We start from the raw sequence: 9,994 nt of genomic DNA on the forward strand, positions 1-9,994 counted from the left end.
TATGCAGAAGAAGGCATACGTTCTTGTCAAACTACTTGCTAATTTTGTGTTATTCCATTGCCTCTTTCCATTACAGGTTCCTTCCTGAGCAATGATGGCTCTCTCTGTTGCAACATAAAAGACCTGAAAATTGTTCAAATCTGGCAGTTTTTGTGGCTAATTAAAGGGCAAATGTTCGCCCAATTATTGATGTAAGTTTCATATCCATACTTGGTTCAGTCGGGAAATTATCGTAAGAAGAAGGCTTTGGTTGTTGTCCTGCTGCTTGCTAATTTTGTGCAATTCCCGTGTCCCTTCCCGCGCAATGATGGCTCTCTATGTTGCAGCATAAAAGGCCTGAAAATTGTCCAAATCAGGCAATCCATGTGGCATCTGAAAGGGCGAGTGTTCCTCTATATATTGATGTAAGTTTCATATCCATATTTTTTTTACTTAGGAAATTATATGCATAAAAAGGCATACGTTCTTGTTGAACTACTTGCTAATTTTGTGCTATTCCATTGCTTCTTTACATTACAGGTTCCTTCCTGCGCAATGATGGCTCTCTATGTTGCAACATAAAAGACCTGGAAATTCTCCAAATCTGGTAGTCGTTGTTGCTACTGATAGGGCGAATGTTCCCCTATTCATTTATGTAAGTTTCATATCCATACTTGGTTCAGTCGGGAAATTATCGTAAGAAGAAGGCTTTGGTTGTTGTCCTGCTGCTTGCTAATTTTGTCCAATTCCCGTGTCCCTTCCCGCGTAATGATGGCTCTCTATGTTGCAGCATAAAAGATCTGCAATATGTCCAAATCAGACAATCTTGGTGGCATCTGAAAGGGCGAGTGTTCCTCTATATGTTGATGTAAGTTTTACATCCATATTTCTTTACTTAGGAAATTATATGCGGAAGAAGGCATACGTTCTTGTCAAACTACTTGCTAATTTTGTGCTATTCCATTGCCTCTTTCCATTACAGATTCCTTCCTGAGCAATGATGGCTCTGTATGTTGCAACATAAAAGCCCTGAAAATTGTCGAAATCTGGCAGTCCTTGTGGCTAATTAAAGGGCAAATGTTCCCCCAATTATTGATGTAAGTTTCATATCCATACTTGGTTCAGTCGGGAAATTATCGTAAGAAGAAGGCTTTGGTTGTTGTCCTGCTGCATGTTAATTTTGTGCAATTCCCGTGTCCCTTCCCGTGCAATGGTGGCTCTCTATGTTGAAGCATAAAAGGCCTGAAAATTGTCCAAATCAGGCAATCTTGGTGGCATCTGAAAGGGCGAGTGCTCCTCTATATATTAATGTAAGTTCCATATCCATTTTTTTTAACTTAGGAAATTATATGCAGAAGAAGGCTTACGTTCTTGTTGAAATACTTGCTATTTTTGTGCTATTCAATTGCCTCTTTCCATTACAGATTCCTTCCTGAGCAATGATGGCTCTCTCTGTTGCAACATAAAAGGCCTAAAAATTGTCCAAATTAGGCAATCTTTGTGGCATCTGAAAGGGTGATTGGGCCTCTATATATTGATGTTAGTTTCATATCCATATATGCTTTAGTTGGGATATCATCGTAAGAAGAAGGCTTTGGTTGTTGTCCTGCTGCTTGCTAATTTTGTGCAATTCCCGTGTCCCTTTCTGCACAATGATGGCTCTCTATGTTGCAGCATAAAAGACCTGAAATTTGTCCAAATCAGACAATCTTGGTGGCATCTGAAAGGGCTAGTGTTCTTCTATATATTGATGTAAGTTTCACATCCATATTTCTTTTACTTAGGAAATTATATGCAGAAGAAGGCATACGTTCTTGTCAAACTACTTGCTAATTTTGTGCTATTCCATAGCCTCTTTCCATTACAGATTCCTTCTTGAGCAATGATGGCTCTCTAAGTTGCAGCATAAAAGACCTGAAAATTGTCAAAATCTGGCAGTCCTTGTGGCTTATTAAAGGGCGAATGTTCCCCGATTCATTTATGTAAGTTTCATATAAATACTTCTTTTAGTTGGGAAATTATCATAAGAAGAAGGCTTTGGTTGTTGTCCTGCTGCTTGCTAATTTTGTGCAATTCCCGTGTCCCTTCCCGCGCGATGGCTCTCTATATTGCAGCATAAAATACCTGAAAATTGTCCAAATCAGGCCATATTGGTGGCATCGGAAAGGTAGATTGGTCCTCTTTATATTGATGTTAGTTTCATATCCACATTTCTTTTACTTAGGAAATTATATGCAGAAGAAGGCATAAGTTCTTGTTGAACTACTTGCTAATTTTGTGTTATTCCATTGCCTCTTTCCATTACAGGTTCCTTCCTGCGAAATGATGGCTCGCTCTGTTGCAGCACAAAGGACCTGAAAATTGTTCAAATCTGGCAGTTTTTGTGGCTACTTAAAGGGCGAATGTTCCCCCATTCATTGATGTAAGTTTCATATCCATACTTGCTTAAGTCGGGAAATCATCGTAAGAAGAAGGCTTTGGTTGTTGTCCTGCTGCTTGCTAATTTTGTGCAATTCTCGTGTCCCTTCCCGCGCAATGATGGCTCTCTATGTTGCAGCATAAAAGAACTGAAAATTGTCCAAATCAGGCAATCTTGGTGGCATCTGAAAGGGCGAGTGTTCCTCTATATATTGATGAAAGTTTCATATCCATATTTCTTTTACTGAGGAAATTATATGCAGAAGAAGACTTACGTTCTTGTTGAAATACTTGCTATTTTTGTGCTATTTAATTGCCTCTTTCCATTATAGATTCCTTCCTGAGCGATGATGGCTCTCTCTGTTGCAACATAAAAGGCCTAAAAATTGTCCAAATTAGGCAATCTTTGTGGCATCTGAAAGGGTGATTGGGCCTCTATATACTGATGTTAGTTTCATATTCATATATGCTTTAGTTGGGATATCATCGCAAGAAGAAGGCATTGGTTGTTGTCCTGCTTCTTGCTACTTTTGTGCAATTCCCATGTCCCTTTCCGTGCAATGATGGCGCTCTATGTTGAAGCATAAAGGCCTGAAAATTGTCCAAATCAGGCAATCCATGTGGCATCTGAAAGGTAGATTAGTCCTCTTTATATTGATGTAAGTTTCATATCCATATTTGTTTTACTTATGAAATTATATGCAGAAAAAGGCATACGTTCTTGTCAAACTACTTGCTAATTTTGTGCTATTCCATTGCCTCTTTCCATTACAGGTTCCTTCCTGCGCAATGATGGCTCTCTATGTTGCAGCATAAAAGACCTGAAAATTGTCCAAATCTGGCAGTCTTTGTGGCTACTGAAAGGGCGAATGTTTCTCTATCCACTGATGTAAGTTTCATATCTATATTTTGTTTACTTAGGAAATTATATGCATAAAAAGGCATACGTTCTTGTTGATCTACTTGCTAATTTTGTGCTATTCTATTGCTTCTTTACATTACAGGCTCTTTCCCGCGCAATGATGGCTCTCTATGTTGCAGCATAAAAGGCCTGAAAATTGTCCAAATCAGGCAATCTTAGTGGCTACTGAAAGGGTGAATGTTCAACTATTCATTTATGTAAGTTTCATATCCATACTTGGTTCAGTCGGGAAATTATCGTAAGAAGAAGGCTTTGGTTGTTTTCCTCCTGCTTGCTAATTTTGTGCAATTCCCGTGTCCCTTCCCGCGCAATGATGGCTCTCTATGTTGAAACATAAAAGGCCTGAAAATTGTCCAAATCAGGCAATCTTGGTGGCATCTGAAAGGTAGATTGGTCCTCGTTATTTTGATGTGAGTTTCATATCCATATATGCTTTAGTTGGGAAATTACCGTAAGAAGAAGGCTTTTGTTGTTGTCCTCCTGCTTGCTAATATTGTGCCACTCCCGTGTCCCTTCCCGCGCAATGATGGCTCTCTATGTTGAAGCATAAAAGGCCTGAAAATTGTCCAAATCAGGCAATCTTAGTTGCATCTGAAAGGGTGATTGGTCCTCTATATATTGATGTAAGTTTCATATCTATATTTTGTTTACTTAGGAAATTATATGCATAAAAAGGCATACGTTCTTGTTGATCTACTTGCTAATTTTGTGCTATTCTATTGCTTCTTTACATTACAGGTTCCTTCCTGCGAAATTATGGCTCGCTCTGTTGCAGCACAAAAGACCTGAAAATTGTCGAAATCTGGCAGTCTCTTTATATTGATGTTAGTTTCATATCCATATATGCTTTAGTTGGGAAATTATCGTAAGAAGAAGGCTTTGGTTGTTGTCCTGCTGCTTGCTAATTTTGTGCAATTCCCGTGTCCCTTCCTGCGCAATGATGGCTCTCTATGTTGCAGCATAAAAGACCTGAAACTTGTCCAAATCAGGCAATCTTGGTGGCATCTGAAAGGGCGAGTGTTCCTCTATATATTGATGTAAGTTTCATATCCATATTTGTTTTACTTAGGAAATTATATGCATAAAAAGGCATACGTTCTTGTTGAACTACTTGCTAATTTTGTGCTATTCCATTGCTTCTTTACATTACAGGCTCTTTCCTGCGCAATGATGGCTTTCTATGTTGCAGCATAAAAGACCTGAAAATTGTCCAAATCTGGCAGTCTTTGTGGCTACTGAAAGGGCGAATGTTTGCCTATTTAGTTATGTAAGTTTCATATCCATACTTGGTTCAGTCGGGAAATTATCGTAAGAAGAAGGCTTTGGTTGTTGTCCTCCTGCTTGCTAATTTTGTGCAATTCCCGTGTCCCTTCCCGCGCAATGATGGCTCTCTATGTTGAAGCATAAAAGGCCTGAAAATTGTCCAAATCAGGCAATCTTGGTGGCATCTGAAAGGTAGATTGGTCCTCGTTATATTGATGTGAGTTTCATATCCATATATGCTTTAGTTGGGAAATTACCGTAAGAAGAAGGCTTTTGTTGTTGTCCTGCTGCTTGCTAATTTTGTGCAATTCGCGTGTCAATCCTGCGCAATGATGGCTCTCTATATTGCAGCATAAAAGTCCTGAAACGTGTCCAAATCAGGCAATCTTGGTGGCATTTGAAAGGTCGATTTGTCCTCTCTATATTGATATAAGTTTCATATCCACATTTCTTTTACTTAAGAAATTATATGTATAAAAAGGCAAACGTTCTTGTCAAAGTACTTGCTAATTTTGTGCTATTCCACTGCCTCTTTCCATTACAGGTTCCTTCATGAGCAATGATGGCTCTCTCTGTTGCAATATAAAAGCCCTGAAAATTTTCGAAATCTGGCAGTCCTTGTGGCTAATTAAAGGGCAAATGTTCGCCCAATTATTGATGTAAGTTTCATATCCATATATGCTTTAGTTGGGAAATTATCGTAAGAAGAAGGCTTTGGTTGTTGTCCTGCTGCTTGCTAATTTTGTACGTTTCCCGTGTCCTTTCCCGCACAATGATGGCTCTCTATGTTGAAGCATAAAAGACCTGAAAATTGTCCAAATCAGGCAATCTTGGTGGCATCTGAAAGGGTGATTGGTCCTCTATATATTGATGTAAGTTTCATATCTATATTTTGTTTACTTAGGAAATTATATGCAGAAGAAGGCATACGTTCTTGTCAAACTACTTGCTAATTTTGTGCTTTTCCATTGCCTCTTTCCATTACGGAGTCCTTCCAGAGCAATGATGGCTCTCTCTGTTGCAACATAAAAGACCTAAGAATTGTCCAAATCTGGCAGTCTTTGTGGCTACTGAAAGGTAGATTAGTCCTCTTTATATTGATGTAAGTTTCATATCCATATTTGGTTTAGTTATGAAATTATATGCAGAAGAAGGCATACGTTCTTGTCAAACTACTTGCTAATTTTGTGCTATTCCATTGCCTCTTTCCATTACAGATTCCTTCCTGAGCAATGATGGCTCTGTATGTTGCAACATAAAAGCCCTGAAAATTGTCGAAATCTGGCAGTCCTTGTGGCTAATTAAAGGGCAAATGTTCCCCCAATTATTGATGTAAGTTTCATATCCATACTTCCTTCAATTGGGAAGTTATCCTAAGAAGAAGGCTTTGGTTGTTGCCCTGCTGCATGCTAATTTTGTGCAATTCCAGTGTCCCTTCCCGCGCAATGATGGCTCTCTATGTTGAAGCATAAAAGGCCTGAAAATTGTCCAAATCAGGCAATCTTGGTGGCATCAGAAAGGGCGAGTGTTCCTGTATATATTGATGTAAGTTTCATATCCATATTTGTTTTACTTAGGAAAGTATATGCATAAAAAGCCTTACGTTCTTGTTGAAATACTTCCTATTTTTGTGCTATTCCATTGCCTCTTTCCATTACAGATTCCTTCCTGAGCAATGATGGCTCTCTCTGTTGCAACATAAAAGGCCTAAAAATTGTCCAAATTAGGCAATCTTTGTGGCATCTGAAAGGGTGATTTGGCCTCTATATATTGATGTTAGTTTCATATCCATATATGCTTTAGTTGGGAAATTATCGTAAGAAGAAGGCTTTGGTTGTTGTCCTGCTGCTTGCTAATTTTGTGCAATTCCCGTGTCCCTTCCCGCGCAATGATGGCTCTCTATGTTGCAGCATAATAGACCTGAAATTTGTCGAAATCAGGCAATCTTGGTGGCATCTGAAAGGGCGAGTGTTCCTCTATATATTGATGTAAGTTTCATATCCATATTTTTTTTACTTAGGAAATTATATGCATAAAAAGGCATACGTTCTTGTTGAACTACTTGCTAATTTTGTGCTATTCCATTGCTTCTTTACATTACAGGCTCTTTCCTGCGCAATGATGGCTTTCTATGTTGCAGCATAAAAGACCTGAAAATTGTCCAAATCTGGCAGTCTTTGTGGCTACTGAAAGGGTGAATGTTCCCCTATTCATTTATGTAAGTTTCATATCCATACTTGGTTCAGTCGGGAAATTATCGTAAGAAGAAGGCTTTGGTTGTTGTCCTGCTGCTTGCTAATTTTGTGCAATTCTCGTGTCCCTTCCCGCGCAATGATGGCTCTCTATGTTGCAGCATAATAGACCTGAAATTTGTCGAAATCAGGCAATCTTGGTGGCATCTGAAAGGGCGAGTGTTCCTCTATATATTGATGTAAGTTTCATATCCATATTACTTTTACTTAGGAAATTATATGCAGAAGAAGGCATACGTTCTTGTCAAACTACTTGCTAATTTTGTGCTATTCCATTGCTTCTTTACATTACAGGCTCTTTCCTGCGCAATGATGGCTCTGTATGTTGCAACATAAAAGCCCTGAAAATTGTCGAAATCTGGCAGTCCTTGTGGCTAATTAAAGGGCAAATGTTCCCCCAATTATTGATGTAAGTTTCATATCCATACTTGGTTCAGTCGGGAAATTATCGTAAGAAGAAGGCTTTGGTTGTTGTCCTGCTGCTTGCTAATTTTGTGCAATTCCCGTGTCCCTTCCCGCGCAATGATGGCTCTCTATGTTGCAGCATAAAAGGCCTGAAAATTGTCCAAATCAGGCAATCTTGGTGGCATCTGAAAGGTCGATTTGTCCTCTACATATTGATATAAGTTTCATATCCATATTTTTTTACTTAGGAAATTATATGCAGAAGAAGGCTTACGTTCTTGTTGAAATACTTGCTATTTTTGTGCTATTTAATTGCCTCTTTCCATTTCAGATTCCTTCCTGAGCAATGATGGCTCTCTCTGTTGCAATATAAAAGACCTAAAAATTGTCCAAATAAGGCAATCTTTGTTACATCTGAAAGGGTGATTGGTCCTCTATATATTGATATAAGTTTCATATCCATATATGCTTTAGTTGGGAAATCATCGTAAGAAGAAGGCTTTGGTTGTTGTCCTGCTGCTTGCTAATTTTGTGCAATTCCCGTGTCCCTTCCCGCGCAATGATGGCTCTCTATGTTGCAGCATAAAAGACCTGAAATTTGTCCAAATCAGGCAATCTTGGTGGCATCTGAAAGGGCTAGTGTTCCTCTTTATATTGATATAAGTTTCACATCCATATTTGTTTTACTTAGGAAATTATATGCAGAAGAAGGCATACGTTGTTGTCAAACTACTTGCTAATTTTGTGCTATTCCATTGCCTCTTTCCATTACGGATTCCTTCCTGAGCAATGATGGCTCTCTAAGTTGCAGCATAAAAGACCTGAAAATTGTCGAAATCTGGCAGTCCTTGTGGCTAATTAAAGGGCGAATGTTCTCCTATTGATTTATGTAAGTTTCATATCCATACTTCCTTCAATTGGGAAGTTATCCTAAGAAGAAGGCTTTGGTTGTTGTCCTGCTGCTTGCTAATTTTGTGCAATTCCCGTGTCCCTTCCTGCGCAATGATGGCTCTCTATGTTGAAGTATAAAAGGCCTGAAAATTGTCCAAATCAGGCAATCTTGGTGGCATCTGAAAAGTAGATTGGTCCTCTTTATATTGATGTAAGTTTCATATCCATATTTCTTTTACTTAGGAAATTATATGCAGAAGAAGGCATAAGTTCTTGTTGAACTACTTGCTAATTTTGTGTTATTCCATTGCCTCTTTCCATTACAGGTTCCTTCCTGCGAAATGATGGCTCGCTCTGTTGCAGCACAAAGGACCTGAAAATTGTTCAAATCTGGCAGTTTTTGTGGCTACTTAAAGGGCAAATGTTCCCCTATTCATTGATGTAAGTTTCATATCCATATTTCCTTTAGTTGGGAAATTATCGTAAGAAGAAGGCTTTGGTTGTTGTCCTGCTGCTTGCTTATTTTGTGCAATTCCCGTGTCCTTTCCCGCGCAATGATGGCTCTCTATGTTGAAGCATAAAAGACCTGAAAATTGTCCAAATCAGGCAATCTTGGTGGCATCTGAAAGGGCGAGTGTTTTTCTATATATTGATGTAAGTTTCATATCCATATTTGTTTTACTTAGGAAACTATATGCATAAAAAGGCATACGTTCTTGTTGAACTACTTGCTAATTTTTTGCTATTCCATTGCCTCTTTCCATTCCAGGTTCCTTCCTGCGCAATGATGGCTCTCTCTGTTGCAGCATAAAAGAACTGAAAATTGTCCAAATCAGGCAATCTTGGTGGCATCTTAAAGTGCGAGTGTTCCTCTATATATTGATGAAAGTTTCATATCTATATTTTTTTTACTGAGGAAATTATATGCAGAAGAAGACTTACGTTCTTGTTGAAATACTTGCTATTTTTGTGCTATTCAATTGCCTCTTTCCATTATAGATTCCTTCCTGAGCGATGATGGCTCTCTCTGTTGCAACATAAAAGGCCTAAAAATTGTCCAAATTAGGCAATCTTTGTGGCATCTGAAAGGGTGATTGGGCCTCTATATATTGATGTTAGTTTCATATCCATATATGCTTTAGTTGGGATATCATCGCAAGAAGAAGGCATTGGTTGTTGTCCTGCTGCTTGCTACTTTTGTGCAATTCCCATGTCCCTTTCCGTGCAATGATGGCGCTCTCTGTTGAAGCATAAAAGGCCTGAAAATTGTCCAAATCAGGCAATCCATGTGGCATCTGAAAGGTAGATTAGTCCTCTTTATATTGATGTAAGTTTCATATCCATATTTGTTTTACTTAGGAAATTATATGCAGAAGAAGGCATACGTTCTTGTCAAACTACTTGCTAATTTTGTGCTATTCCATTGCCTCTTTCCATTACAGGTTCCTTCCTGCGCAATGATGGCTCTCTATGTTGCAGCGTAAAAGACCTGAAAATTGTCCAAATCTGGCAGTCCTTGTGGCTACTGAAAGGGCGAATGTTTCTCTATATATTGATGTAAGTTTCATATCCATATTTGTTTTACTTAGGAAATTATATGCATAAAAAGGCATACGTTCTTTTTGAACTACGTGCTAATTTTGTGCTATTCCATTGCCTCTTTCCATTACAGGTTCCTTCCTGCGCAATGATGGCTCTCTTTGTTGCAACATAAAAGACCTGAAAATTCTCCAAATCTGGTAGTCGTTGTGGCTGCTGATAGGGCGAATGTTCCCCTATTCATTTATGTAAGTTTCATATCCATACTTGCTTCATTCGGGAAATTATCGTAAGAAGAAGGCTTTGGTTGTTGTCCTCCTGCTTG

General features: G+C 38.7%; 1 long non-coding RNA gene across 2 annotated transcripts; it reads left to right on the forward strand.

The window, feature by feature from the left end:
- Positions 1-2,216: 2,216 nt before the first annotated feature.
- On the forward strand, positions 2,217-8,989 carry LOC147798612 (uncharacterized). Of its 2 annotated transcripts, none has more exons than XR_015426043.1 (3): positions 2,217-2,401; positions 8,457-8,571; positions 8,900-8,989. It is a non-coding gene; the product is annotated as an uncharacterized LOC147798612 (long non-coding RNA). The 2 variants fall into 2 exon arrangements; XR_015426042.1 differs by lacking the exon at positions 2,217-2,401 and adding an exon at positions 7,964-8,128.
- The last annotated feature ends 1,005 nt before the right edge of the window (positions 8,990-9,994 follow it).

The sequence above is a fragment of the Acanthaster planci genome, linkage group LG07 (assembly GCF_054643075.1).
Source record: "Acanthaster planci isolate LZ-2023a linkage group LG07, COTS_SCS, whole genome shotgun sequence".
Lineage (NCBI taxonomy): Eukaryota > Metazoa > Echinodermata > Asteroidea > Valvatida > Acanthasteridae > Acanthaster > Acanthaster planci.